Below are 25254 nucleotides of genomic sequence, written 5' to 3'. Positions count from 1 at the left end.
AGCAACAACCACAGAGTGTGAGGATTTTTTCTTGTAGACTTAGAACTTCATTGCAATGCAAGGACTTAAAAAATTCCCAATGGTCTCTTAAGGCAAAATGCCTTCCACATCAGAGAAAGAACTATTGAAATTCAATCACAGAATGAAGCAGATCATTTTCTTTTGTATTATGTTTTGGTTTGTTTTTATGATTTCTCCCATTCATTTTTAATTCTTCCATGCAACACGACTAAGATGAAAATGTATTTAATAGGAATGTTTGTGTAGAACCTATATAAAACTGTATGCCATCTCAGAAGGGAGTGGGGAGATAGAAAGGAAGAGGGAGAGGGAGGGGAAAAATCTAAGATATACGGAAGTGATTGTAGAACACTGAAAACAAATAAAATAATTTTAAAAACCTGAAGATAATTGAGCAGAGTCAAGTCCATAGGAGACCCCTCATATCCACTGCTACTCACCACCCATGTCTGTTTCCTTTCATTTCTATGCTATGGCACTAAATAAAAACTTCATCTTTTTTTGGGTCTCCTTTAGCAAGGTGTTGACCCATCTTGCATTGCTCTCATTTCTGTTCCCAATTTTTCCTCTACCTCTCTTACTTGATTTTCAAAATCCTTTTTGAGCTCTTCCATGGCCTGAGCCCATTGAATATTTATTTTGCTTGTTTGGGATACAGAAGCCTTGACTTTTATGTCTTTCCCTGATGGTAAGCATTGTTCTTCCTCATCTAAAAGGATGGGAGAAGATATCTGTTCACCAAGAAAGTAACCTTCTATAGTCTTCTTTTTTTTTTTTCCCCTTTTTTGGGCATTTCCCCAACCATACGTATAATAGTACACACACATATATATGTATAAAGGCCAGTTTGGTTACACCATAGAATTCATGAAGGGGGAGGGAGGAGTGATGTGTAATAAAGGAGACTTGCTGCATATCATCAGTCAAACTTAAAGGAATTCCTAACCCAAATTCCAACCTGAGCCCCACCCCCAGAATACAAATTCAGTCCATTTAGCAGCAGATTGTTCACTCCTTTGCCTTGGGAGACTGTTCCTCTTTCCTTGAGTGAAAAGAATGAGTCCCATGCCATCTGTCCATCAGGATAACAGATCCTCACAAGTGCTGAAGGGAGTTGAGGGCACAGAGCGCCACTTCCCATTCTAAATAGGACCCTTCTCTGTGGCAGCCTGTTCTTATCTCCTGTTTTCCTTTTCTTTCCAAGCAGGTATTAATTCTGCCTATACTGGTCATCCTCACAATGAAAAAGAAGGGGCCAGAACAGCAACATCTCCAAATTCTGAATAAGCTGGCATTTCTCATCCACCATAGGAGCAGCAGCAACAGCACAGGCAGCAGCAGCTGCTGCCACCCGGAGCTGCAGTGTGGTGTCTGACTTCTGGACCCCCACATCTGGCTGCCCCAAACCGTGACATTGCTTATGGACTTTTGGTGTCTCTGAGGCTCTTTTGATACCCTGGGTGGTAAGAGCTACTTCCTTTCTGATTCATACTTTTTAAAAACTGGCAATTATATATTAAATGTGGTATGAGTAGATAAAGGACTGACCTTGGAGACAGGAAAGTCTGGGTGCAAATCCTGCCCTGAGCACTTACTAATAATGAGACCTTACTTAATTAACCTCTCTAGGGTTCAGTGTCTTCATATGTAAAAAGGGGATAATGATAGCACCCTACCTTTCAGGGCTGGTGTGAGGATCAAATGGGATAATATATATATATATGTATATATGTGTGTATATGTATGTGTACATGTGTATGTATTTGTATACATATGTATTTTATATGGTACTTTGGGTTGTAGAGTGTGTTCAGAGAGGACCAGTACCTTTGGTGTGATGGCTGCTGAGCCTTTTTCAGGGCTCTTTCCACCTTTGGTGTCCACCTGTTCCACCTAACTCTCACCTGTGGCTCCAAGAAGCTACAGCATGTGCAGCAGCCACACCCTGGTAAACTGTTTCAACAGATAGGCCAAACCAGGCTGAGGGTAACCAAGGGGTCTCAGACTCATTGGTGAGTTAGGGGAGTATCTACCCTAAGCATGTGAAGACTTCCTCTGGTAGAATGGGTGGATGAGAACAATTTGTTCCAACAGCCATGAAGGCAGATGAAGCAGGCAATATGGAGCACTTAGAGCTTGGTTAGACACCGAAGATGCCAAGGTCATCCACTGCATCCTGAGCCATCACCAGCCATCTTGACTCTGTCACTGGACTGTGATGACTCTGGAGGAGAGAGTGAGGCTGACGACTTCGTGCATCTCTCCCTCATTAAATCCAATTTATACACAAATCAAAAGACATCACCCATGCCATTTCACTATTATGCCTCAAAATCCTATGGTGACAGGTAAGTGATGAAGCAGCAGATGTGAATACACTGGGAGCTGTAGTCACAACCCAGCACACAGGTGACCCAGGTCATAGGGTCGTTTCTCACTGGAAGCAGCAGTGGGACTTGGCAGTCACCTGGGTGTCTGAGCAGCCTTTTAAGGATCACACTGCTCACCTCCTTGTGTGAGGAAGGGGGCTAGAAAGGTGCCCTAAACATTGTCTGCTTACGCAACCCTCGCCTGATTACCGTGGCAGGCAGGGAATCCCACTATGCAATAGAAACACACAAAAATGTACAAAATGTACGAAACCATCTGCAAAGATGATTCCACTCATCATTGGCACATGGAACATGCGCACACTAATAGACAACGCAAAATCCAGTAGACCTGAAAGAAAAACTACTCTTATTGCAAGAGAACTCAGCAGGTATAATAGCAAATAGCAGCCCTGAGTGAAACAAGGTTGGCAAATGAAGGCCAGCTTACTGAAGTTGGAGATTTTTCTGGAGTGGGCGCAATGAAGGGGAGTGCCATGAAGCTGACATGGGTTTTGCAATCAAAACTAATTTAATCAGCAAGACGGTATGCCTGCCAAAAGGAGTGAATGACAGGCTCATGATGATGTGATTGCCACTCACAGGAAAATGCCATGCTACCATCATCAGTGCCTATGCTGCCACCATGACAAACCCTGATGAAGCCAAAGAAAAATTCTGTAAAGACCTAGAGACCTTTATCATTAATGTTCCAAAAGAAGACAAAGTTATTATTCTGGGTGACTTTAATGCTTGAGTAGGCTCAGACTACCAGACTTGGCAGGGAGTCCTAAGGAGGAATGGAGTTGGAAACAGCAACAACAATGGTCATTTATTGCTGAAGACGTGTATCGCATGACCTTCTCATCATTAACACTGTGTTCCATTTACCTAAATGCAATAAAACTTCACGGATGCACCCTCATAGCAAACATTGGCATCTAATAGACTAAGTGTAAGGAGACAGACAAGATATGAGAGTGACAAACTCAATGTGTGATGGAGAGTGCTGGTCTGATCATGGACTTATCCTTTCCAAGCTAAATATTCACATTCATCAAAAGCACCGCCCCCAAGGCAAAATGACTACCAGAAGAATTAATGTCAACAGATTAGAGCTCTTCTCTGAGCAAGAACAGTGTGTTGCTAACTTGGAGGGAAAGTTGAGCCAACACACAGTTGGCAACAGTGGAGCAGAAAAGCAGTGAGCAGCTTTCAGGGATTTGGTGTACAGCCCTGCATTTGCTCATCTGGGTCAGAACACTCACAACCACCAAGACTGGTTTGATGAAAATGATGGGGAAATTCAGAAGCTGCTAAATGAAAAACAAGAACTCCACAGTATTTACCAACAGGACAATTCATTCACCTCTAAGAAGGAGCATATAATTCCATCAAAAGCAAAGTACAAGCAAAGCTTAGAGAGATGCAGGATTCCTGGCTCAGTAAGAAGGTAGATGAAATTCAGTTTTATGCTGATAGTAACAATCCAAAGCACTTTTATGATTCCCTGAAAGCTATTTATGAACCAAAAACCTATGATGCATCGCAACTACTCGGTGTTGATGGAGCCACATTGATTAGTGACAATGACGTGATCCTAGAGAGATGGGCTGAACACTTCCATAGTGTTCTCAACAGACCATCATCAGTCAGTGCTGAGGTCATTGACCGTTTACCTCAAGTTGAAGTCAATCCCTCCTTATCTGAACTTCCAACCAAAGAAGAGGTTTTGAGGGTCATTAGGCTCCTTTCATGTGGCAAAGCATCTGGTGCTGATTCTATGCCAGCTGAGATTTACAAAGTAGGGGGACTACTGCTCGTAGAAAAGCTGACTAAAATTCTCTAGGTTATATGGCAAGAGGAGGTTATCCCCCAGGAGTTCAAGGGTGCCTCCATTGTCCATCTCTATAAAGGTAAAGGTAAATTGTCCTGCGACAATCACAGGGGGATCTCTCTCAGTCATTCCTGGCAAAATTCTTGCTAGAGTCCTCCTTAACAGGCTGATCCTCACCTGGAAGATGGTCATATATCTGAGAGCTAGTGTGGCTTCTGAAAGGGCTGAGGAATAGTCAATATGTTGTTTGCTACCCAGCAACTCCAGGAGAAATTCCAGGAGCAGAACAGAGGTCTGTACCCAATGTTTGTAGATCTCACCAAGGCCTTTTGACACTGTTAGTCTTGAGGGCTTATGGAAAATTATGTCAAAATTTGGTTGCCCAGAGAAGTTCATCAATATTGCATGTCAATTTCATGATGGCATGTTTGCCCATGTTCTGGATAATGGACAACGCTCTCATGCCTTCCCAGTCACCAGTGGAGTGAAACAGGGCTGTGTGCTTGCTCACATGCTTTTTAGCATGATGTTTTCAGCCATATTGACAAATGCTTTCAATGAGGATGAACATGGCGTCAAGGTCAACTACTGTATTGGTGGCAAGTTCTTCAATTTGAAAAGGCTCCAAGCCAAGACCAAAGTGGAGGGAGTGTTGGTGCATGATTTTCTGTTTGCAGATGATTATGCACTCAATGCAGCCTCTGCAACTGAGATGCAACAAAGTATGGATCAATTGTCTGCTGCTTGTGCTAATTTTGGCCTAATAATTAACACCAAGAAAACACAGGTGCTCCATCAGCCACCACCACACCACCATCCATACATAGAACCATTGGTTACAACAAATAGAGAAGTTTTGAATGCTGTGGATAAGTTCACTTACTTTGGTAGCGTACTTTCCAGGGATGTACACATTGACAGTGAGGTTGATGCATGCATTGCCAGAGCTAGTTCAGTGTTTGGGAAGTCCCAAAGAAAAATCTGGGAGAGAAGAGGTATTAGACTGACTACCAAACTGAAGGTCTACAGAGCCATTGTGCTGACCTCATTGTTTTATGCTTGTGAAACACAGACAGTCTACCAGTGCCATGCCAGGAAAACGAATTACTTCCATTTGAACTGTCTTAGGAAGATTCTGAGGATCACCTGTCAGGATAAGGTACCAGACACTGAAGTCCTTGCTTGAGCTGAACTGCCAAGTATTCAAACTATGCTTCAGAGAGTGCAACTCTGATGGGCTGGGCACGTTGTTCGAATGCAAAATGTACGTTTGCCAAAAAGACTATTTTATGGAGAACTTGCATGGAGCAGGCGATCACATGTTGGCCAGAGAAACAATACGAGGACAGTCTCACGGTCTCTTTCAAGAACTTTGGATCTGACTGTGCAACATGGGAGACGCTGGCCCAGGACTGCTCAGCATGGTGCGCCCACATTAGAAAAGGTGCTGTACTCTATAAGCAAAGCAGAACTGAGACAGCACAAAGTAAACGTAAGATGCTCAAATTTGGGATATCCACCCCAAATATTCACACGGACTATCTGTGCCCAACCTGTGGTAGAACATTCCAAGCTTGTATTGGTCTGATCAGCCACAGTCGGACACACTGAAATTTCACTTTATCATGGTGATGTCATTTTGGTCCTCTTTGAAGATGAAGGACAACAACCAACCAACCAACTATATGATACTTTGCAAACCTAAAGTATTATATGTATGTATATATATATGTATATGTAAATATATATCTTAGTTACAGAAATAATATTATCATATAATATATTCTTATATTATATATAAATATTAGTATATAATTAAAGCTAAACAGGTAGGCATATTCATTCCATTTTACATGTTTGAGTTTCTCTCTCCGCTAGTCCCAGTCCTTGTGGCTAAAAAATGCATTCTATATGTATATGCTGAACACATGGCTACTCTGGATACATGTTCGCCCTACATGGAGAAGGAGATTGATTTGACTCTTTTATCACAGTCAATGGACTGGACTTTTGGTCCAGCCCTGAGATTGGGAACTTCCATTCTAAAAACTCCTTCCACCAATGGGTATCAACTACTTTCCTGTATATAACATATTATATATATTATATAATGGTTATGTAAATATTGCTATATAATAGTAAATAATATTACTTATAAGCATTATTACTTAATAAATATAAGTATTACTTACAAGTAGTAAGTGCAATTATTCAACATGTATTATTAATAAATATTAAATATGCTAAAATGATATATATTATTACCATTTTGAATCAGACCTGATGCTTCACTGATATAGAAAAACAATGAAGAAACTCTCTCAGTTAATGTAGATTGGCACCTGCTCAGAAATTTACTTTCTTATGTTGCAAGAGGTTTTTTTCCTTAGTGAAGTAGAGAGGTGGGAAAAGGAGACAATGAATGCTCAATAATTTTAAAAAATATATTTTAAAAAAAACATAGTTTCAAAGTTACTTGAGGGCCATGAGAGTTTGTGATTTGCCCAGAGTCTCACAAGTCAGTTTGTGTCTGAGACCAAGGGAGGTTCAAGCCTCCTTTACCCGTAAGTTAACTCTCTGAGTTTTATTTTATTTGCTATTTATTTCAGTTGCTCCTCCTAACACTGTGAGGTAACTGCTATTATTACTAATATTACTATTATTACTAATAATGTTAATAATAGCTAGCATTTATATAGAGCTTTAAGGTTTGAAAAGCACTTTAAAAAATTAACTCATTTGATCTTCACAATCACTTTGGAGGTAGGTGACATTATTATCACCTTTTTGCAGATGAGAAAACTGAGGCAGACAGAGGTTAAATGACTTGCCCTGAGTCACACACCTCATAAGTGTCTGAGACTGGATTTGATCTCGGGTTTTCCTGGTCTTGTACTCTTGTTATTGTGACAAGGCAGAATGAAGAGCTGGTCTGAAAGTCAGAAGGATTTTAGTTGAGTCTCACCTCTGACACATATTGGCTGTGTGACCCTGAGTAGGGTCATTTAATTTGATACCAGAGTATCAAACAGGTGGAATGTAGCCACCAATATTACTTAGTAAAGCCAGATAACAAATCAGATTAAAATGCAATTGGGAAATAGTTAGTAAAAATAAGGAAAAATACAATAAAACATAGATAATGTTAATATGTGTAGGCCTTTCCATTTCAGTTTGTATTTGACACCTCTTCTCTAAACAACTCTTTAAAATGATAATTTGCAGAGAGGGTATATCGGTAAAAGGAGCTTTCTATACTAATCAAATCACATCTTCAGTCCCTATTCCTATTTATTACAATATACCAGTATTATATTATTATGTAATATATATATAGCACAGCCCTTTGCATGCATTATTTCAGTTGCTCCTCATAACACTGTGAGGTAGGTGCTATTATTATGCCCACTTTAAGGAGGAGGAAACTGAGTTCAGAAGAGGTTAAGTGACTTGTCAACTGACACATAGCTAGTCCCTGGGGTGATATTCAAGTCCAAGTCATCCCTATTCCTAGTCTAAGGCATGCCTACTATGCTACAAGGTGGGTATGCTTTTCCACAATAGCAATGATATAAACGACTGGGAGATCATGTGGTATAGTTGTCTGAAATTGGGTTTCAGTTCTAGTTAGGAGACTAGGGCAAATCACTTCTCCTCTCTGGGTCTCAGTTGCTTCATCTGTAAAATAAGGGGGACTGGACTAGATGAACTCTACGAACCCTCATGGCTCTAAAATTCTATCAGTCTGTAAAAAGGGGAAGTTGAGTCTGGCCTCTTTTTCTTTCTCTGCCCACTCTCTTGTAAGAGGTTAATGAGCCAAGAACTAGTCAAGCTCTGGGATGAAAAAAGGAAAGTCAAGTGGCCTGAGGGTCTCTTGGTTAGAATTTGATTGTGGTGGTTAACTATTCCCTTGCTCAAGTGTGACTTAGTAGAGTTAAAGCTAGACAGGCAGGCATCGTCATTCCATTTCACACCTGTTTGAGTCTCTCTCTGCTGGTCCCAGCCCTTGAGCCAGCCCTAAAAAGCTAGTTCTGTACATGTGTGCTTTATACATGGCTATGCTGGATGCGTGTTCTCCATATGTGGAGAAGGAGATTGATTTGGCTCTTTTATCATAGTCAATGGACTGGGCTTTTGGTCTGGCCCTGTGATTAGGAACTTCCAGTAGAAAAACTCCTTCCACCAACAGGTATCCACTACTCTCCTGTAACTTAATCTTCTAGAGTAGCCTGGGCACTGTGAGGTTGAATGTCTTGCAGAACTTGAAAACCTGGATCTTTCTGATTCCAAGGAAGTCCAGCCTTTTCTCCATTATGCTTCATAATATATTCATGGCTTATACAATGAATTCACTTTCCCTCTTTCCAGGTTCTACTTACCCACAGAGTATCCCTCTGTGCTGGTCTGGCCAGTTCTCCTATCCAGAACTCCAGCAACAGTAGATGCAAGAAAGAGAAGGGTCAGTCCTCCCGCGGAGTGCCAGGACACCATCAACACCTGATGATAAAAATCAACGACCTCGACAACCTTTACAGGTCCTTGTGCCAAGCAGTGCAAACTGCCAGAGGCATACAGCTTATGACCAAGGACGTAAGTCAATCTTTGATCTGTTCAGGTCAGAGATCTGAACAGAGCCTGGACTCTGAGGGTATTATACCTCCTTTGACTAGAACTGGTTTCACAGATCAGTCAATCGAAATACACTTATTAAGTCCCTACCATGGGCCAGGCATGAAGAAGGAGATAAAAGGCAGGGCAAATGTCTGGGAAGACAAATCTGGGAACAGATTTCTTGCCAATTTGCTTGGGAGGAGAATGAAACTGTTGCAAAGACCATTTTGCAACACATCCTTTGAATGGAGGATCTTCAGGCTTTGGCAAGCTTGATTTTTGTCCTTAATCTTTTGGAAATCATAACGGTTTGAGAAAATAGAGTAATGAATAGGGAGCCAGCCTCTGAGTCAGGGCAACTTGGATTCAAGCCCCAGCTCTGATACATATCAACAGTGTGACCTCCCAAAATTCATGGGCAATACTACTGAACCTCAACCTCCTATGTAGAGAAGTGGATATTTTAAGTTTCTAGGTACTATGATCCTAGAATCTATCCCTTCTTCCCCAACAAGGGAAATTTCCTAGGCAATGCTTGGTACCTTGGGACACTGGAGCTTCTAGAGAAAAAAGAGAATTGCTCCCATGGTGGAAGGAGTTTTTATAATGGAAGTTCCCAATCACAGAGCCAGACCAAAAGTTAACTTAACCTCTCAGTGTCCTAGGTAACTTTCTGACTTGTAAGTTGGAGAGAAGATACTGACCTGTTTTGGTAGGAGTTTCTTCACCTCTGCTGGTGAAATAACAGATGCTTACCCCTAATAGTTCACATCTATAGAGCACTCAAAGGTACTATATAGTATATTTATAAAGCCCTTTTCTCACAACCCAGTGAGGCAGGCTGATACAAATACTCTATTACTCCTCCACTTTACAGATGAGGACTCTGAAGGTATAGGAAAGTTAAAAAACCTGTCCAGGGTCCCACAAGTAGCAAACATTGGAACCTGTTGAACTCAAATCTTCTGACTGTAAGACAACTGACCTTTTTTTTTTTTTCAAGCTTTATCGATAATGATACTCATTTCCTGATATACTTCCCCCAACGGAAGAACTCTTCCTTATAATAAGAACTATCATTAATCAACACAATGGTTTTTCGTTTGATTGGGTTTTTGTGTGACCATGTTCAACATTTCATACCCATTGCATCTCACTTTTCTGCTGAGGGGAAGGAAGTATGATCATTGCTCTTTCCACTATGTTATGGAATATATATCTCCACACATACACACATATATGTATACACACATATACACACACACACTCTCTCACTTTTTTGGTCAAAATCAGACCTATAGGGCTTTCCGTGACGGCAGACACCAACATGTAATGCTAAGAATAAATTGGCCTCTGTCCAAAAGAAATGAAAAGCATTTTTTATTCAGTTTCAGAGAACCTGGGCTCATATCCCAACTCTCCCCTTTACCACTTGTGTAACCTTAGAGAAAGTCACTTAACCTCTTTATGCCTCAGTTTCTTCACCTGTAAAATAAGGGAGTTAGATTAGAGAACCCTGAAAGTCCCTTCTGGCTCTCAACCTATGATCCTATGAGTAGCCCCCTCTCCCTACTTCCTTCCTCTAATAACTTTCTTGTGGTTGTTTTTCCTAGGATTTCTTGTCTACATTACCCTTTCGTAAACTGTAACTTACAGACTATTAAGAAGAAGAGGAATGAGAAAAAGACAAAACCGAACAAAAGTAGAACGATTGCCAGTTTCTTCATTACCAAAGCAGCATCCTTGGCTTGCTTCTCTGAAAAGGATCTGATTGGACAATTTTCCGCTGGATTTTTGGAGTACCAAGGGCTTGAGGCTCACAGCTTTTGAGTCAGCATCAGGCTACCAAAGCACCAGCTTCTCATTGGTCTAATCAGGAAAGCTTCCCCATTGGTCTGTTAGGAGGGGAATCCCAAGAGGTGATTTAAGACACTGCTGCTCACTGTGGCATCCTCAATTCACACCTCTCCACTTCGTTCTGTACCTGTCATACTTTTGCTGGGCATTTGACTGATATAGCCCTGGGAAAGACTTAAGAGAAGCTCAAGATTTTTTGTTTTGTTTGTTTTGCTTTTTAAACATCTCCCTTTCCAGTGTGATGGCTGGCAAAGTGCCCTCTGCAGCAATCCTCGCCTCAGCATGCCCAGAAAACATTTGTATTGGTGACATTTGTATATTGAGCGTGTTTTATCCTATTTTCACTTCAGTGGTAAATGGAGAAGAGCAAAAGTCATGTGGGTCCTTGTGTGTGTCATTAACATGACATTAACATAGGCACCATTGTCACGTGCCATTCTTCATGTCTATGCTGATGAAGCAAAGAAAAGGAAAAGACTCGAGGAGCAAGAAGACTTGGTTGTTCTAGTTATTTTCTCAGGATGAATGTCGGCTGAAAAATTGAGAAATTTATTGTGAATACATTTTAAATTTCTGTTTGCCTCCTCCCCTTCTCCCATTGCTTGTTTCTTTACCCATTCTGGACTCCTTTTTCTTAGTTAAGCTGGTGGTGGGAGGGGAGAGCAGGGCAGAACTAGTCAGTAAAAGATCTGTCCTTGAGCACAGGCAGCATTCTCTGGCTGCCTGTATAGTAACCTGGAATGATAAAGTCACCGTGACATTCTCATTCATTTCTTTCCATTCTTGTTCCTCTCTCCCATCTCTCCACACGCACTCCCAAATCCTGTCAAACAAGCATGTAAATATTGGATCGGATTTTCATCTTTAATACAGTTAAAGTGTAGTTCTTGTTCAACAACATACCATTTGACTAAGAATGAGGTCCGAATGGAATAATTTCTTATTGGGCCTGGGTCTCAGCATGTCCAGAGCTTTTCAGAATCCAACACTGAAGTTCTTTCACCTCTTTGTGGGAGGATTTTAGGAGGGGGAAGGGAATGATTAAATGGGGCATCCAGACCACATCTGCACAATAGGATAACAATATAATAAATAATAAATAATATAATAGGAAATAACTTCACTTACATTAAAAGTATATTTAAAGGACAAGAGGTATTCAATAAAATAAAAATATTTAGAGATACGTGCAGCTTTTCAAAGATTTTTACTTAATTTTCCTGAAAAAAGTCTTGTTGAGGATGACTGAAAACTGATTGTTTTCTCATGGTTGGGGTCCTGGTTAGATTCTGGTGCCTGAGTTGCCTCCAGGATGACTGGCAGTTTGAGACTCAGAGGCTGGGTTTTTGTCATAGAAATTACCCCTTTGGCCATCCTATAAAGAAGTGAGGGACAAAGTCTAATCTTGGCTCTTTTGTCTGTTCACCTTTTCTCTGGCAGCACAGTGAAACTATGTTCTGGAGTGGGGTGAGGGGATATGAAAATTCCCACAGTCTCCTCTTTCCCAGAGACTACCGCTAAGTTAATCTAAGAGATGACACTAATTGGCTGAGCTCACTCAGTCCCAGAATTCATAGGCAATACTACTGAACTTCAACCTCTACCTTATGTAGAGAAGTGGATATTTTAAGTTTCTAGGTAGTATGATCCTGGAATCTATCCTTTCTTCCCTAAGAAGGGAAATTTACTAGGCAATACTTGGTACCTTGGGACATTGGAGCTACTAGAGAAAAAAGAGAATTGCTCCCATAATCTTTTTTAGTATATATTTTATTTTTCCTCAAATTACATGTTAAAACAATTGTTTAACATTTGTTTTTTTTTTTAAGTTTTGAGTTCCAAATTCTATCCCTCTCTCCTTTCTCTTCCCCCTCCCAGATATGGTAAGCAATCAGATATACAATATACATGTACAATCATGTAAAACATTTCCACATTAGTCATTTTGCACAAGAAGACTCAAATAAAAAAAGAAAAGAAAGAAAGAAAGTAAAATAGCATGCTTCAGTTTGCATTCAAACTATCATTTCTTTCTCTGGAGATGGATAGTATGCCTCAAGATTACTCCCTTGTGCTTCTCTTAAATAATTGTGTAGCTGAGAATAGCTAAGTCATTCACAATTCTTCATCAAACAGTAATGCTATTACTGTGTATAACTTTCTCCTGGTTCTGCTCACTTTATTTTGCATCAATTCATGTAAGTCTTTCCAGATTTTTCTGAAATCATCCTACTTGTCATTTCTTATAGCACAATAATATTCCATTACATTTATATATCACAGCTTGTTTAGCCATTCCCCAATTGATGGGCATACCTTCAATTTCCAATTCTTAGCCATCACAAAAAGAGCTGCCATAAATATTTTTGTACAAATAGATTCTGTTCCCTTTTTTTGGATGTCTTTGAGATGTAGACTTTGCAGTGGTATTGCTGGATATGCATAGTTATATAGCCCTTTGGGCATAGTTCCAAATTGCTCTCCAGAATGGTTACATCAGTTCACAATTCCACCAGCAGTGCAATAGTGTCCCAGTTTTTCCACATCCCCTCCAACATTCATCATTTTTCTTTTTTGTCATATTGGCCAATCTGATAGCTATGAGGTTTTACCTCAGAGTTGTTTTAATTTTAATTTCTCTAATCAATAGTGATTTACAGCATTTTTCTATATGACTATAGACAGTTCTTATTTCTTTGTCTGAAAACTGGGGAATGACTTGTATTTCTATGCATTTGACTCAGTTCTCTATATATTTGAGAAATGCGGCCTTCACCAGAGATACTTATTGCATACTTTTCCCTCCAGTTTTCTGCTTTCCTTATAATTTTGGTTGCATTGATTTTGTTCGTGCAAAAAATCTTTTAATTTTATATGATCAAAATTATCTTTTACATTTTGTAATGCTCCTTATATTTTCTTTGGTCCTAAATTCTTCCCTCATCCATAGACCTGACAGATAAACTATTCCATACTCTCATAATTTGCTTATGGTATCACCCTTTATGTGTAAATCATGTACTCATTTTGACTTTATCTTGATATATGATATATAGATATATGTCAAGATATGACATATCTTGAGATGCTGGTCTATACCTAGTTTCTGCTATACTGTTTTCCAGTTTTTCCAGAAGTTTTTGTCAAATAATGAGGTTTTGTTCCAATAACTTGTCCTCCCATAATCCTCAAACAATTGCCAATCTTGGAGAAAGAGGAGGATCATGCACATGACCCCTGTAGCTGGGAAACTGAAGTTAGATCAATGTGAGGAAGTAGGAGATCTATAAACCAGGTTACTCTCAGATATTACAGTCATTTTTTAAACAGTACAGATACAACGGGAAGAGATGTTACTTGTTCAGCAGCCCCAAAACCTTCTAAGTTTCTAGATTGTCCCTATTACATGTAATGCCAGCTCTTGAATTTATATAGATAATTGAAATTTTGTTGATGAATTTTGTTTTTATATTATGGACATCTACAAATTACCCTCATTCTATTAAAAGGCTCTTGTAAGAAAGTAAAACATTTAAACCAAACTAATAATATGGTGATTTATTTGAAAGTACATACAACATTCCACATCTGCAGCATGACGTTCTATTAAAATTTTTTTAATGAGCAAAAATCTATTCTTCTTCCTCTATCTCATGCCCCATTGCAAAAAAGAAAAAAAAAACAAATTCCTTGTAATATATATTCATACTCAAGCAAAACAAATTATTTCATGGATTATATACAAAAATATATGTCTCATTCTATACCTTTAATCTGTCACCTCTCTGTCAGGAGGTGTATAGTATGTTTTATCTTTAATTCTTTGGAATCATGGATGATTGCTGCATTGATAAGAGGTCTTACAGCTTTCAAAGTTGTTTATCTTTACAGTGGTATTATTGCATAAATTATTCTTTTCATCCTTTTCATTTCATTATCAATTTTTAAATCTTCAAAGTTGTTAATTTTTATAATATTGATGTCATAGTATAAATTATTCTTTTAGTCCTGCTTGCTTCATTCTGCATCAGTTCATATTTGTCTTTCTGATGTCCCTTTAAAATAATCTGTTTCCTTATTTCTTGCAAATCAGTAGTTGTCCATCACATTCATATACACCTTGTTTAGCCTGTCCTCAGTTGATGAGCATCCCTTCACTTCCATTTTTTTTTTGCTACCACAAAAAGAGCTTATAAATATTTTTGAATTTAAAGGATCTTTTCCTCTTTCTTTTGACATTTTTTGGATATAGGTCTAGCAGTGGTATAGCTGGATCAAAGGGCAAGTGCACTACTTAGGAACTTTTTATGCGTAACTTTGAATCACTTTCCAGAATGATTGGACCATTCACAGATACAACAATATATTAATATATTAATATAATATGTTTTTCCATAACCCCTCCAATATTTATCATTTTCTTTTTTTGTTATTTTTTACAATCTGATGATCAAATTCTGATGTTCTTAGATTTGTTTTTGCACTTCCCTAATTAGTAGTGATTTGGAGAATTTTTTTTCATATGGCTACAGATAGTTTCCCTTGAGAACTGCCTGTTCATATTCTTAGACCCTATGTCAACTGGAAAATGGTGATTATTCTTATAAATTTGAATCAATTCCTTATGTACCTTGGGATTGAGACCTTTACCAGGGAAATTTGTTGCATCTATAGAGAATAAAATATTAAATGAATATTTTACATAAACATATGAAATAAATATGACATGGAGGCTTGGGGTTCCAACCATCCTATAAAACTTTGGCGTCTTCTGTTTCTGAAATCTAAACTATACTTTCCAGTGTACTTTTTGCCATCATCCTCTAGTCCATTGGGTAGACCTGGATTCAAATCCTGCTTCAGACCATTGATACACTATCTAACCCTGGAAAGCCATTTAAAGGCTCTGTGTCCCAGTTTCTTCATCTGTAAAATAAAGGTTCTGGAATTGATGGCTTTGAATGTCTCTTCCAGCTCTAAATCTATTAATTATTGAGTTTGAAAGCATATATTGATTTGTTTTGGAGGCTTTTGGGGGAAAGGAACAAACATTTGTTATGTGCCAGGCACTGTGTAAAGTATTTTATAAATATTATCTTAAGATTTTAATAGAGCTCATTTGCTAGGTGATGTTGCATATTGTTCTACAAAGAGAGAGGACCTTGAGTTCTCAAAGGCTATGATGATGTACTCTGAGTTCTAGCAAGTTCTAACATGCTGAAAAGACTTTAAGTTCAGTCCCAGTCCTGTTGCTGTCCAATAGGAAAGACTTGACATCAGCAGGTCAGTAACTAGGTAATAATTTTTTTTTTGGTCATGGATATTCACAAGATGATGAATAAAAAGGCCCTTGATTCTGTTCAAGTCCATTGCACTGTCAAAGTGAAAGTGATCCAATGATGAGGAAAGCGGTAGGGAATGCTAAAAATTACATCATTTGCAAACTGTAAAAGTCTTAACTTTTGATACTTTAAATATACCAATGGCCAGTGAATTGACACAATAATTAAACCAAATCAATATTTACATTTTTGTGGTAAACAAACCCAATAGGCAAGAGGGCATTACAACTAAATGCAGGGATGGCTCAAAAATTCTCCCTGGAGGGTAAAACAGAGAAGTTGGCTGAATTACTTTCAGCAGCATCATAGAAACAATAAGAAATGTAATCTCATGGGATGGTCATGCATTGCTGGGATCATGATATACTAGAGCAAAAAGACCCTCATGAAAATAGGTTTTTTTCCCTTTCACTGATAATTTATTATAAACTCATTGTAAAATTAGTAAGCAATGCATAATTGAAGACCCATGATAAATAGTTGTTGTGTTAAACATTTGTTGTGTTAAACATCAATAAAATCAATTGAACTTGTTTTGCAACTATTTGCATTTAGGTAAATGAAAATCAACACATAAAGCATTCGTAAGAAGCACTGTGGCACAGTGGATGGAGAGCCAGGAAGATTTAGGTTCAAATTTCAACTTAGATAAATCCTGGCCGTGTGACCTTGGAAGAGTCTCCTAATTTCTCAGCATTTTAGGCAGCTCTCCAAGAACAGTTGCTAAATTACCCTGGCAGAAGGAGCTCCCTACCAGGAGCTCTCTCTCCCAGTGAATTCCTTGGTTCACATCTTATCCTTAGAACATTCATAACAGCTTGTCAGTCATTTCCTGAGTCATCTTCAGTGTCTAGACCTTTTTATGATCACAGATAATATTCTGTTCCTGCTTTTCCTTCATTCTGCATCACTCCATAAAAGACTTTTCAGATTTCTTCATAATCCTCATGCTTATTGATTTTAATTGCATTATAGTATTCTATTACATTAATGTACTGCAAATTCTTTAACCATTCTCTTATTGTTAGACATTTAGGTTGTTTCCAGGGTTATTCTTGTGATTATAAACACTGCTGCTATAAATACAACTTTTTTTTTTAAATAGAGAATTTTGAATAGATTGAATTACTGGCATATGTGTGTATATATATGTATATATACATATATATATCACCCTCAGGATATATTTTCAATAATGAAATAATTGAGTCAAAAGATAGATGGTTAGTTTTGTAACTTTTGCAAAAGAATTGACAGATTGCTTTCCAAAAGCGTTCTACAATAATGAGTGAGCATACCAATTTATCTACAGCCCTGCTAAATCTTGAGTATTACTTTTAAGATTATTTTTGGCAATTCCGCAAATTTGATACTTCAAAGTTAAATTTGTATTTCCTGGTGCTTTTTTTTCATGAGGTTGAGCTTTTAAAAAACTATTAATAACAATTTCTTTCTAATTTTGCAAACTATCTAGACACATCTTTTGGCCATCATCCATTTGTGTTACTTTTAGATATTTTAGTTCCTTATAAATTTTAGATGTCACATTATTTCTGTCACATTTGTCATAATCTTCCCAATATATTCTTTTGTTGTACAGAAGTGGGCTTTTTTTTGTTTTCATTTAAGTACATTAATGTTTCCCCTAGTTATTTCTTCTACATTTTGAGAAGATTCAAAAGTTATCTGCCCTACAGTCCTGGGATAAATACATAACTGTGCTCTCTTCTATGAATTTTAGGGTTAAAAATGTTTAAATCTCTGATCCAGATAGAATTTATCATAGTATATGGTTTAAGATGTAGATACTTCCCCTCACTTTTTATTTCCTGCAGGTTTAGTAAACCTGAATCTTTTGATGAATATATTTGGTGAAATGTTTGCAGTCTCTAGTCTGTTGCATTGTTCGATATCCCTATTATTTTCCTCAGTACCATAGAGTTTTGATGAAAATAGCTTTATAATAGATTTGAAAAATTGTGCTTCTTCATATTCTTTATCGTTTGTTTTTCCACATAGTTTTAATTTTTATTCTATTTACTTTGTGAAGAAATTCATTGATACTTTGATTTATTGTTCATTTGTTTCAGTCACGGCTTATTCTTTGCGACCTCATTTGGGGTTTTCTTGGAGAAGACACTGGAATGGTTTGCCATGAACTTCTCCAGCTCATTTTATAGATGAGGACACTGAGGCAAACAGAGTTAAGTGACTTGGCCAGGGTCATACAACTAGTAAGTGTCTGAGGTCAGATTTGAACTCAGAAAGATGTCTCCCTGACTCCAGTCCCAACACTCTATTCTCTGCACTGCCTAGCTATAAATAATTTATTTCATTTGAATTTTCTAATTTGACATCATATAGCTATAATATTTGCTGATATTCTTAATTTTTATCTTTGCTATTATCTTTTCCTTTTAATTTCTCACTTTATTGATTTTTCTTTTTCTGATTACATTAATGTTTTATGAATTTTATTTACCTTTTCACAAAGGCTTTTGGTTTTGTTAATTGATTTATTTCCTTTTCTATTCTATTCATTTTTTGTGCTTAAGGTTATCTCTTTAGAAACTTTCTTCAGAACTATTATGTAATTCTTATTTTAGCATCTTTTTGGTTTAATTGTTTTTCTTATTAATGTAGACATTCAATGGTATGTATTTGCCTATAAGTAACTTTTTTGGGTATATCTCATAGATTTTGACATGTAGAATTATTGTTATTATCTTCTAAATATTATGTCACTGAATTTTTGATGTTTTATTTAACTCAATCATTGTGTAATAGATTGTCTTTTAGTTTCCATGTAGTTTTATAACTTTTGCTCATGTTCGCAGCATCATTAAATCTCCAAGTTAGAAGGAATCACAGTGGTCATTTATTTAATCCATACCTAAACAACAATCCCCTCTACAAACTGACAAGTCACCATCCAACCTTGTCTTGAAGATCTCTCACAAGGATGGAAACTGCTGCCTCTCAAGACAACCCCATTCCACTTTGGGGCAGCTGTAATTATTAGGAAGTTTTTCCTTTTCCTTGCTCCTGGTTCTTCCCTCTATGGCCAAGATTGGACCTTGTAATTAATCTGAGACAGGCACCATTTTAATGTTGCTTTCATTTCACTATTATAGTCATTGTGTACCTTGTTCCCTTGCTTCATTGTCCATATTTTGCAACAATTCATAAAGTCTTTCCATGTTTCTCTGAATTTCTCATATTTATGTTTCTTATGGTGCAATGACATTATTTACCTTTGCATACCACAATTTGTTTAAGTGTAGTTTCCTCTTTGGGTAGCCAAGTGGTATAGTGGATAGAGCACTGGCCCTAGAGTCAGGAGGACTCATGTTCAAATCCTGTGTCTGACACTTACTAGCTGTGTGACCCTGGGCAAGTCACTTACCCCTGGTTGCCTCAGTTCCTCATCTGTAAAGTGAGCTGGAGAAGGAAATGGCTAACTATTCCAGTATCTTTGCCAAGAAAACCCCAAATGGGATCACAAAGAGTCTGACACAACTGAAATGATTCAACAAATTTCCTTTTTTATTTTTATTTATTATTTCCTTTTTAGCTTTTGCCTAATTCTCTACATCTGGATTTATTGTGTTATCTTCATAACTTGTGCTCCAATTCATCCTGACTTGTACCCACACCCTCTTACCTATATGAATTATTATTCTCTTTTCATAGCTATAACTCCATGGAAACTGAGTTTTGGCCAAAGTCTACATTTTAATGAAAACATAGAGGATTGCTAGTTACCTCTATCTTTTCACCATTTTCTTTTCTTATTTTTTTAAAATCTCTGTGACCAGCTTGAGTCAACATTAGTTAGAATTAATGGATAACAGGAACAAAAACAATTATTTTTGGCAGTCTCTTTGCTATCCCCTTTACTTGAATAAGGTTTCACAAAAATAAAAATGTTGATTGTTTTCTTTTTAAAAGGTTTTTTAAAATTCTATCAAAATAACCAGTCCTTAAAATAGAGAAAGCTAAAACAATGCAACTGTTTATTTTATTGTGACCGCTCCCCAGTCACATGTTCATGGGAGTGAATGCTATCTCAAGAAACACAATGCCAACAGCCTTTGTGGATGTGCAAGATATGAAAAAGAGAGCCAGAAAGTACACCAAGTCTGCCCTGTTTGTTCTTTCAGAGAAAGCAGCACCTGAGCCCACAACCAGTCAATATGCTGGAAAACTAATTGTTGGTGACAGCAACAAAAAAGAAGAAACATTTCCTTGAATTCCATACTAAATCAGGAAGAATTTTCTGGAAGTCAGTGGTGCCCAAAACTAAACTAAATAATCAAAATGTGTTTCAGGGCAGAATATAGTCCCTAGTCTTGGATCTCTGACTCTTTTGATGGAAACTCTCTCAAAGAATGTATTTTTTTAAAATAAGTTACATAAAAGAAGCTATAAAGAACCATCATGGTCTACAACAATGGATGGTTAGGATCAATTACTTCTCTGTCAGTTATGATATTTCCTAGTAATAATATGAGATTCTTGATTTTCAACTCCTCACAGACATCATAACACATTATTATCTCTCTGCACACTATTTGATTCTTTATCCATTTTTGTCAAATAAATATTCATTGAGCACCTACTAGGTACAAATCATACTCCTGGATATATAGTTCACAAGGAGAGATGGTAGACCTAATAACAATAAAAAAGTAAGGCATTCTGTGGCATAATGTGCCTCATGAGGACAGTAGTTTAGGACTAGGATAAAAAAGAGTGTATAGGATGAGACCTGGATGTCTAATGACTTAATAAGCTGTGTAATTTGGGGGAGTGAGGATGACAATTTGGGCCTCAGTTTTTCACTCTCAAGTGAACAGGTTAGACCAAATGATCTCTAAGATCCATCTATAAACTGCAAAGATCTTTGCAATCACTTGTTGTTGTGTTTTTCAGTTCTGACTTTCCATGACCCCATTTATGGATTTCTTGGCAAAGATACTAGAAGTTTGTCATTTCCTTCTCCAACTCATTTTTACAAATGAGGAAACTGAGGCGACCAGGTTGTAAATTGCTTACAATCTCACAACTAGTGTCTGAGGCTGGATATGAACTCATGAAGAAGAGTCTGCCTGGCTCCAGGTCCAGCACTCTATCCACTCTGCCAGTCACTTATCAATCAACCAGTAGATTGTGCTCAGTGGTGCGGATACATAAAGAGGCAAAAGGCAATTCCTGTCCTCGAGGAGTTTACAATGTAATGGGGGGAGGCAATTCTTTTCTAATGCCCCACTCCCCTATTGTATACTTCTTCACCTAAGGCAGCTAAGTGGCATGGTGGATAGAGTGCTGGACTTGGAGTCAGGAAGATCTAAATCAATCCTGCCTTAACTAGCTTGGAGTAAATCGCTCCATCTCTTTGAGCCCGGGTCTTCTAATCTGCAAAATGGGAATAAAAACACCAACCTCACAGGGTGGTTGTCAGGATCAGATGAGATAATATACATAAAGCACTTTGTGAACCTTAAAACTAGATGAATGTTAGCTAACAACAACAATAATCATTCCCGAGGATTACAGGGGACTTTGGGTACCAGTCAAGGGCATGTCACATTAAATTCACTTTTAAATACCACTTTACAGTTTGCAAAACATTTTCCCTCTCCCTCCCCAACAATCCTCTGGGGTAGACAGTAGATAGCACCCCTATTTTGCAAGAGTTTGTATGGGGGGAGAGTCTGTGACCTTTGTATACCGTAGGCACTGCTAATCTCCCATCTAGATGACTTCTCCTCTTTCTGATCCTGTGAAGATTCTGGACATTGAGGCTCCCAGGCCAGAACCCTGTGAAGGAGCCTCAGAAGGCATCCCTAAGGAGATGATTCCATGGGAATATGGGAGAGAGCAGCTCAGGGTAAAGAAATTATTTCCCTCACTCAAAATCTCACACAAATGAATGTTGAAAACTATCTTTATATGTAATTGGAAAAAATAAAATACTATTAAGTGGGGAAAAAAGGAAATGATATTCTTCTCATATTGCCACGTGGGGCATAGCCTAGATCACCCTATATTAGCTCTAGCTTCAGTCTAGAGATTAAGAAATTCTAAACTTGTAAGGGAAAAATTTGGGTGAGGGGGCATTAATGTATAATAAAGAAAATTTCATTTTAAAATATCAATTCTTCCACTTTAATAAAATATCCAGTAGTTTCATTTTTGCAAAGGGAATACAGAAACTGATTTATATTCCACATTTCTGTGGCATTCTAGAAATGTTGGAGCACTGAATTTCATTATAATAGTCTCTGAAAAATATTTCAATAAAGCAAGAAGCTTCCCTTTAAAGAAAAATGAGCATAGTAGATAATTTGAAGGATATTTGGTTATGAATATTTTCTAAGAGTAATTTTGGACAATTTATTCTTTCCTACATTATATTATTTGCTTTCATTCCCACTGTAATTATATTCAGATCTGACTCAGCTTCTCAGTAGCTAAAATGTTTTTTAAAAAATCTTTTGCATTGAACAGGAATCAAAGAAAACTTATCAGAGGAAAAGTGTACTCAATCACCTCTCAGGTAAGGAATAATGAAAAGCAAACTCTTATTCCCAAAGTGGTTTCTGACATAAACTATTCAAATAATTTCTTTTAAAAAAAAGTTTTATTGGCACACAGTCGTTTCTGGATATGCCCTTACCTCATCCTGTCCCTACTCAGTCCAATAAGCCTTCTCTTTTAAATAAAATGATTAAATGGCACCAGCAATGGATGTAATGCCACCTAAACCTTATTTAAAGGGGCCTGGGGAGGGAAGGAAGCAGTTTAGCAATATCTACCAATATATATTGGTTGTCTGATAGGGTCTGCGCGTTCCACACCCAAAATCCCTCATCTCTACAACCAAAGAAAAAAGCTGCATTTCCTCATCTCTTCTCAGGGGTCAAACTTGGTCATTATAATTACACAGTATCCAGTATTATTTTCATTTACATTGCTATGACTGTGAATGATTTCTGAAAAGAGGCAAAATCCCTAAAGAAACAATTGAGACAGTGGAACAATGTCCTAAAGTTTAGTTAGATTTTTACAGTGGGGTTTTTTGTTGCTATTCCTTCAGACTTAGAAGCGCTTCTGTTTAATCTTCATTTAAAGTTTTCTGAGCAGCCTAGATAAAACCCTTAACTTTTCTTATCTTCATGATGAGAAGATTGGACCAGCATTAAAATTTTATGATTCTTCCTTAACTAACCTATTATTTTCTTACTTTAGAACCTAGAACAATTTTCTCCGACTTCTAAGGTTGCATAGAGTCTGGTCTCAAAGGCTCTTCCCTCATTAACCTCTCCAAACCCACCTCTCCTTACTCCCTAACATATTCATTCTTTTCCAGCCAAGCTATTTATTTTCATGTTTCACATGGGGCATTTATTTTCACTGTAGTATCTTTACATATACCATTTCCTCTAATAGGAATTCTTTCTGCCAATTCATGCCTTTTACCTCCTTCAAAACCTACTTGCAAACTCATTTCTTCTAGAAAATACTACCTATTGGAGGTAATAGGGCAACTAGGTGGCAGTGGACGGAGCACTGACCCTGGAGTCATTAGGATCCTGAGTTCAAATTTAGCCTCAGATATTGAGTAGAGATGTGACCCTGGGCAAGTCATTTAACCCTGTTTGTCTCAGTGCCTCATCTGTAAAATAAACTGGAGAAGGAAATAGCAAACCACTTCCATATTTTTGCCAAGAAAACCCCAAATGGGGTCATGGAGAGTCAAACACAACTGAAAACGATTAAATGACATCAACAATGGATGTAATATCACCTAAACTTGTCAGTTCCTCTCCTTTAGGCCTCCTTGTACCTTCTGTATTTGTCAACCTCTGCAACTGAATAATAGCTTACATCTGAAATATTGCTTTTAAATAAAGTGGGTCAGGATAATTTAAGGTTTGCAAAATGCTTCATGTATATTTTCTGATGGATCTTCACAACAACCCTATAGATGTTGTTAACCCCACTTCAGAGATGAGGAAACAGACTAAGTGAGGCTGGATGCAAGACCCTTGAGGGTGAGCTGTGGTCCTGCTTTACTTCTCCCTGTAGTTCCTTTGGAATGTTTTATTTGACCTTGATTAAATCTCTTTACCTGATCTGTAAAAGAAAGAGGCTGAACTATGTTATCTCTAAGGATCCTTCTTTAAAATTCTATATCCTATATGTCTTAATGGTGGAATGGACTCATCACTCTCATCATCCATGAGAATATTAAGCCCTAAAGTGAAGAAGTGGACTCCTTCAGACTAATAATAATGATAAATAGTATTTATATAGGACTTAGAGATGTTAAGTGACTTGCTCAGGATCGTACAGCTAAGAAGTGTCTATGGAGACAGATTTCAAATTCAGGTCTTCTTGACTCAAAGCCCATCACTCTATCCACTGTTCAGTTCAGATGTTCTTATCTTTTGTTGGACCCTGTTGGCAGTCTGGTGAAAGTCATGGACCCCTTATGGAACTCATTATAAAATGTATAAAACAAGACATAGAACTGATTACAAAGGAAATAAAAGATTAGTGAAAATAAAGATGTAATTTTTTTTTTTTTGGCCATTCAAGTTCAGGAATCCCCTGAAATCTGTCCATGGACCTCTATTCTAAGAATCCCAGCTCTTCACCTCTATACTTGCTCTATTCTAAATCTGAATTTTCCCACTCCCAAGCGCCAGCCTCTAAGGACAAAAGACCAGGGTAACTGATAATTATGTCTCTGGCAGGAAGGAGAGCCAATGGACCCTCACTCTCACTGCCCAGGTTGATCAAGTGAAGAATCCCAGCTCTAGTTATAAGTCTGAAAGGGGTTCTCTTCGTAATTAATTATATGTAACTAATTAATGATAACAATATTTAATAATTAATAATGATTAATGATAATAACAAAGAAAATATGTTTGCTCTACATAAGATGCCAGACTCCAGGACCTCACCAGGTCCCCAGGATCTTCAGGCACATCGGTCCTAAGGCGCACAGAACACCATATTCCTGCAAAGCCTCTCCTCTGTCCAAGGTCCCGCTGGGGCAGGTCTCTACCAAAGCTCCCTGTTCTGTGACCTCTAAGCGGTCTATTCAGTCTTGAGGAATGCATTTCCTTCTCCCGTCACCTAGCTCCAGTCTGAGTGGGAACCAGGGAACCTAGGGTGGAGGTGAGAAAGGAGATCCCTGCCTCTT

At 37.8% G+C, this 25254-nt stretch overlaps 1 protein-coding gene and 2 long non-coding RNA genes across 7 annotated transcripts in view; 2 read left to right on the top strand and 1 right to left on the bottom strand.

Annotated features, from left to right (window-relative positions):
• Window positions 1-25254, bottom strand: part of LOC140530951 (uncharacterized) — a 46733-nt gene that overhangs the window by 17462 nt on the left and 4017 nt on the right. The window lies entirely within an intron of this gene.
• On the top strand, window positions 373-18482 carry LOC140530950 (uncharacterized). The gene is made up of 3 exons (XR_011976197.1): window positions 373-1484; window positions 8596-8817; window positions 10452-18482. It is a non-coding gene; the product is annotated as an uncharacterized lncRNA (long non-coding RNA).
• The window catches only part of CLEC2L (C-type lectin domain family 2 member L), a 34374-nt gene continuing 34251 nt past the window's right edge, over window positions 25132-25254 (top strand). Inside the window, exon 1 of one of the 5 annotated variants that reach the window (XM_072650110.1) lies at window positions 25132-25229. The gene's annotated coding sequence lies outside the window, so the exon portion shown is untranslated. The remainder of the gene's footprint in view (window positions 25230-25254) is intronic. The other 4 variants (XM_072650106.1, XM_072650109.1, XM_072650112.1 and 1 more) reach the window with 4 other exon arrangements.

The sequence above is a fragment of the Notamacropus eugenii genome, chromosome 3 (assembly GCF_028372415.1).
Source record: "Notamacropus eugenii isolate mMacEug1 chromosome 3, mMacEug1.pri_v2, whole genome shotgun sequence".
Lineage (NCBI taxonomy): Eukaryota > Metazoa > Chordata > Mammalia > Diprotodontia > Macropodidae > Notamacropus > Notamacropus eugenii.
The sequence above is the reverse complement of the archived record's forward strand: the minus strand, read 5'-3'. Positions and strand labels throughout refer to the sequence as shown.